Consider the following 6,000-nt stretch of genomic DNA (forward strand, 5'->3'; position numbering starts at 1 on the left):
AACAGTGCAGATTTATTTCATGATTTGTATCAGCTGTAACAAATAAATGTTTTTCTTTAAAGGTCATTATGCAGTTACACATCTTTTAGAGCAGAGAGGAAGTTCTGAATGCAGGTCTGCTTTAAAAATACATACATTTAGCTTGATGTTTTGCTTCCGATAGACTTCAGTCTAATGTGGATTCAGATGTGTTCAAACTACAGAGGCTGTGTGATTGTAATGTTATATGTAGGGCATATTGCACCACTTATTTGTAATTAAGTAGCACAAGGACTTCACGTGTCCTAATTTCATTTGCTGATATAGTAATCTGTGGTATCATCTAATTGCTGCATTACTACAGCTAATGTGTATAAACAAATACAATAACCTGTTTGTACAGGATGCAACTGCCCAGAAAAACTTTATTGTGGCCAAGGTGTCTCATCCAGTATGATGAGTTAAAGGGGCACTAAAGCGAAATTTAGGCTACTGGGATAACCCTAGTAGCATGTTTCTAATAGTAAGAGAAACACATATTAGGTAGTGTACCTGGTTACAAATGCCGGATGGATAGGATAATTTATAGCACCTCTGACAGATCCCAGCCTTCATTCTAGAGAGAAGCGACGCCTTTCTCTGTTCAGCTCAGCAATAAAGGCCCATTCACACCTGAAATCGCAAAACGGTAGCGCTTAGTGTTTTGTGCAGGTGATTTTACTGCAATTAGCTCAGTAAAATCAATGGACACTTCCGCGATCGCTCCAGAATCACGGCAAAAATGTTGCAGGTAACACATTTTGCGATTGGTGCTAATCGCAAAATGCTCGTGATTGGCGGCAATCACGGCAGTGAGATCACTGCCATGTAGTTTCTATTACGCTAGCACTTTAAAAAGCACTAGCGCTTTGGCGATTAGCAAGAATTGGCCGCTAATCACCGTAGTGTGAATGGGCCCTAAAGGCTAATTCTATACCGAGATAAAAGCCTGTTCTGTAATGTTGGCTCCACGTCAAGCACAGATAACTTAGGTAAATAAACAAGCAGCTTCCTGTTTATTTACCTAAGAAATCCATACTACTTGCTGCTGAGGAGCCAGCCTACAATCCAGGCTTTTAACTCACACACGGAGAGGATAGAAATAGCTTACAGCTGAACAGAGGAGGGGGTCGCTTTCTAGTGATGGACAGGGTCTGTAAGAGGTGCTATAAATTATCCTATACAGCTGGCATTTGTAAACAGATACACTACCTAATACGTCTTTCTCTTATTATTAGAAACGTGCTACTAGGGTTATCCCAGTAGCCTAAATGTCCCTATAGTGCCTCTTTAAGAGAAATGGGTGCCTTCTCAGAAATCTTTTGTGCCACATGGACACACTGAAATCTTCTTCCCAATCTCTCCAACATGAATGCTTGGAGCAAGGCCATGCAGAGGGTCCATAAAGAGGAACTCCAGTAAAAATAATCTAATAAAAAAGTGCTTAATTTTTACAATAATTATGTATAAATAATTTAGTCAGTGTTTGCTCATTGTAAAATCTTTAACCTCCCTGATTTACATTCTGACATTTATCACATGGTGACATTTTTACTGCTGGCAGGTGATGCTGCTTGCTTCTTTGGCAGTTGGAAACAGCTGTAAACAACTGTTATTTCCCACAATGCAACAAGGTGTGGTGTCAGTACCTTTGTGGGAGGGGTTTCACTACAATATCAACAATACAGAGCAACCTGATGATCCGTTTGAGAAAAGGAATAGTTTTCTCATGGGAAAGGGGGTATCATCTACTGATTGGGATGAAGTTCAATTCTTGGTTACGGTTTCTCTTTAAGGAGGCAATGTTCAAATAAAAAAAAGAAAACGGCATCAGTTTAACCACTTAAGGACCAGGGCACTGATCTGTGCTGCGTGGGCTCTCCATGCAGGGCGATCAGACTTCCCCCCTTTTTTCCCCACTAGGGGGGATGTCTTGCTGGGGGGGTCTGATCGCCGCTGCGCTGTGTGTGTGTGTGTGTGTGTGTGTGTGTGGGGGGGTTAGTCAAAGCCCCCCTCTGCAGCGCTATTCCCCCCTCCCTCTTACTATGGGCGGTACAGGACGGTGATCCGCCCTGTACCACCTCTGATAGGCTTCAGCCTATCAGATGTCGGTGATCCCTGGCCACTCAGAGGCCGTGGATCGCCGATCTCCTTTACGGTGCTGCTGTGACAGCAGCGCCGTAGGATGTAAACACAGGGGATTTCTTCCCCGCGTGTTTACATTTCGCCTGCGAGCCGCGATTGGAGGCTCGCAGGCTGTTCATAGAGACACCCTCCGTGAACTGACATGGAACGGCCGTTCGAGCGGCCGTTTCCATGGAAACCCACAAACGACCAGCCGCCGCCTATCGGCGTTAGGCGGTCGTTATGTGGTTAATCATGATAAATTGTGTGTGTAACTTCCCCCTTCCTAGATAGCAGTATTAGAAATATTAGATAGCCCTTGTCATTCAACTACAATTGGCAGTATTAGGCAGCCTTCATCTCCCCCAGATAGCAGTGTTGTGCTGGTAATACACGGTTCGTTTTTTAGGTGATTAGATTGATCGATAATTTCCGACATGTCCGATCTCCCTTTCGATTCTTTCGCCGCTCGATTTCTGATAGAAGTGAATGGAAAAAGATAAAAACGAGCTAAGAGAATCTACTGCAGAATCGAGCGGCAAAAACAATCCAGAGGAGAATCGAGAGCCAGAAACGAACCGTGTATTCCCAACATTAGGCAGACTTTTGGGCCCCTCATCTCCAACACAGCAGTAATAGTACAAGAGTAATAGGTGCCCCTCCCAAGACAGAGGTAAGCAAAGACAGATGAAGACCATACATGGCTCCAGACAGAGCCATGAATTTTCCCAGCCTTTCAGTTTATCGGTTGAAAGTGTAGTCAGAGAAGTTGAAGATCTCAGTCCAATGAGCAATGGGAGACCGCAATTTATTATCCTGCAGTTTTTTTATGTGCAGGCTTCACTACCATTCTCAGGCAGCTGTGTGATTCCCCAGATACCAGAATGTATTAGTCACTAGGCCCCCAAGATACATAAGTTTAATAGCCACCCCCACCCCCGGTTCCTGGCCTTCCTGGACGTTCACTTGTCTTCCAAATCAGCCCCAGTAATCTGGCCAGTCACGGCCAGCCATGGGCTTCTGCGCATCCTGGAGCATTCTGTGCCTGCACAGGAGTACTGCACAGGCGCATAACTGTCCCAGACACAGGAGGATAACGGGGGTGCGCGCGGCTGAGCCACACATGCCAGAACAGCATGGCTAACCAGATTACCAGAGCTAATTGGAAGATAACGTGGTGACTGGAGAGGATGGCGAGGGAGCCCACGCACCTTATGGGGCTGGTGGAAGCCAGAGGTAAGTATAAATATATACTATTTGTTCATCTCAGGTTCACTTTAAGTAGCTATGTTCTTAAATATACAAGTATTAAGTAGTTACAGGTCTCCAGATAAAATAATTTAGTCACCTGCCTCCAGATAAAATAATGAAGTACCATAGTTACATGCCTTCAGACAAAATAATGTAGTTGTCACATGCCTCCAGATAAAGTAATAAAGTAGTCATATGCCTCCATATCAAAGAATGGCATAGCCAGGTGTCCCCAATATACAACAATTAAGAAGCCACGTGGCTACAGATACAAGAATTAAGTAGCCATGTTACCCCAGATAAAATAATTAAGTAGCAAATATCCCTTTAGATATCAGTATTAGGTAGCCAGATGTGTCTTGCATTATAAGGAAGCCATATATATAGTTTTTATATATGAGAAAGTCTGAGACAGGAGCAACTAGTTCACCATGACTGGGCATTATGTAAAATGTAACCATAGATTCAATACTTACGTTTGCAGATAACTGACTAGTAAGAAACTTTGACCCACCTTCCATCTGTATACTAAAGTTACACAGACAAATGATCATGACACATAATTTCAGGGGACAGAAATGTCACATCTGTAAAGCCTGAAGCCACTAGCACTGTGGACAGTACTCTATACCTAGTAGCATTTATTCAGTGGGGAACATTTGAATAACCAGGGCCGGATTTCTGATAAGGCCACAAAGGCCTGAGCCTTGGGCGGCAGCTGGCCAGTGGGCAGCTTGACATGGAAGAGGGATTGCTGCATATGGAAGAAGACGCTGCACATGGAATATCGAGGTTGCAAATTGGGAACAACAAATTGAAATAGGGAGCTGCTGCCCAAGGTATCTGTATATAACTGAAGGGGCTGCTATACATTAATGGAATAGGGGCTGCAAAAGGAAAAGGAGGGGAATGTTGCAGATAAAAAAGGAGATACAAGAAAGTTGGTCTTGGGGCAGAAAACGTAAATCCATCCTTGCTAATGATTGAACCAGCACCAATGTGGTGGCAAATAGGGAAGATCCGTTAAACTCTGGTGCATTCCCATGCACATAACATAGTAACGTAATGCATACACAAAAAATCCATCTCAGTAGATTACATTTTTGGCCTGCATTGATCATTCGTCATTGGCTAGCTGATTCATGTGCTAAATTTACTCTCCTAGCATCAGTAACCTGGCATGACGCTTCTGGCTATACCGCAATAGCACTTACATCCTAATATGGCATTTTGGCTGTAGATTAGCCGTACCCCCGCCAGTTTTGACAGGAACTATAATCATGTGGAATACAGATCACATCTCAGATTGTCAGAGATGAGGTGAAAATTTCCTAGTAATTCATTTTTTCACAGAAACCAGATCTTCACCTTAGCACAGGAAGTTGACGCTCTGCGAACTGTACACACAGTTTGTCTTGTTGAACCTTACCTCACATTTCTCCGTACTTATAGGTAGCTTTAGATTACACGACTGTCATAAGTGCCCAGTATTGACAATTCTGTCCCAGGTAGCTGGTAACTTTGGTTGTGGTAGCTGTCAAATCTGCTTGTACTTTGGTTGAAAAGGTCATTTGTTGCTTGCGAACTCAGAACTCAGAGGCTATACGAGTAAAAATCTTCTAGCACAACTTCTCACTAGCACATGATAGCTCTGTATAATATAGACACAGTGAATCTATGAAACTCTACAGCATTAGCTGAAATTGGCTTTACCTTTATGTGTAGAAGAGAGGTCCTCTGTGTCCTGAGATTCGTACAGCCATTTTCCTGAACAAACTTCGGAGTTGACGTGTTTATTTCCAGCCACAAGGTGAAAAGGCTTCAGAACTCTTCCTGTAAATGAATTAGCAGGTTATTCCCACGAAGCATTCGTTGGGTGAGCTCACAGGGCACGCCTCTGCAGGCAGGTGAGCCTTGCTTCAGAATGCTATTCATATGTAGATTGGGAAATAGAAACACTGCTCTGCTTCTCTCTCTCTCTGTTCGCCCACCACTGAACCTATTTGCACATAATTATTTAATTGATTACATCCTGCAATCTGGATAAGCATTGTGTTCATAATAGTAATACAATTGCAAGCACTAAATAAAAAAAAAAATACACACAAAGGGCTTGTTCACACTATGGGCTTGATTCACTAAACCGTGATAACTCATACCATGGCTGTTTTCGCGAAAATTTGCGATCGCGTGCAAACGTGAAAAATGCGCTCAAAAACAGCCGTGATATGAGTTATCATGGTTTAGTTAATCAAGCCCTATGAGGGTTTTGTGGATTTTTTAAGCGCTGGCGATTTTGTAAATCGCCCTAAAAGCGATTGTGCAATGATTTCCTATAAGCGTGTTCACATATGAGCATTTCAATTGCTTGTCATTCTCAAAAGCGCTGCCTGTACCATTTTCAGAGCGCTTTGGCTCTATGGAAGGTATAGGGAAATTGCCAAGCGCTTTAAAAAGCGCTTTGTATAGCGTTTCCCGAGCACTTTTAAGAATAAATACATTGTATTTATTATTTTCCGAGTGAAAGAGTTCACTTCCTGACTGACATCAGGAAGTGAAACTCTCAATCGCTCATCAAAAGCGCTTAGAAAAGCGCACAAAAATGCT

General features: G+C 43.0%; 1 protein-coding gene across 2 annotated transcripts in view; it reads right to left on the reverse strand.

Moving 5' to 3' along the window:
- LNX1 (ligand of numb-protein X 1) overlaps positions 1 to 5,223 on the reverse strand; it is a 226,713-nt gene extending 221,490 nt beyond the window's left edge. Inside the window, exon 1 of one of the 2 annotated variants that reach the window (XM_068278564.1) lies at positions 5,107 to 5,223. The gene's annotated coding sequence lies outside the window, so the exon portion shown is untranslated. The remainder of the gene's footprint in view (positions 1 to 5,106) is intronic. The other variant, XM_068278563.1, reaches the window with a different exon arrangement.
- Positions 5,224 to 6,000: the final 777 nt, after the last annotated feature.

Source organism: Hyperolius riggenbachi, chromosome 1 (assembly GCF_040937935.1).
Source record: "Hyperolius riggenbachi isolate aHypRig1 chromosome 1, aHypRig1.pri, whole genome shotgun sequence".
Lineage (NCBI taxonomy): Eukaryota > Metazoa > Chordata > Amphibia > Anura > Hyperoliidae > Hyperolius > Hyperolius riggenbachi.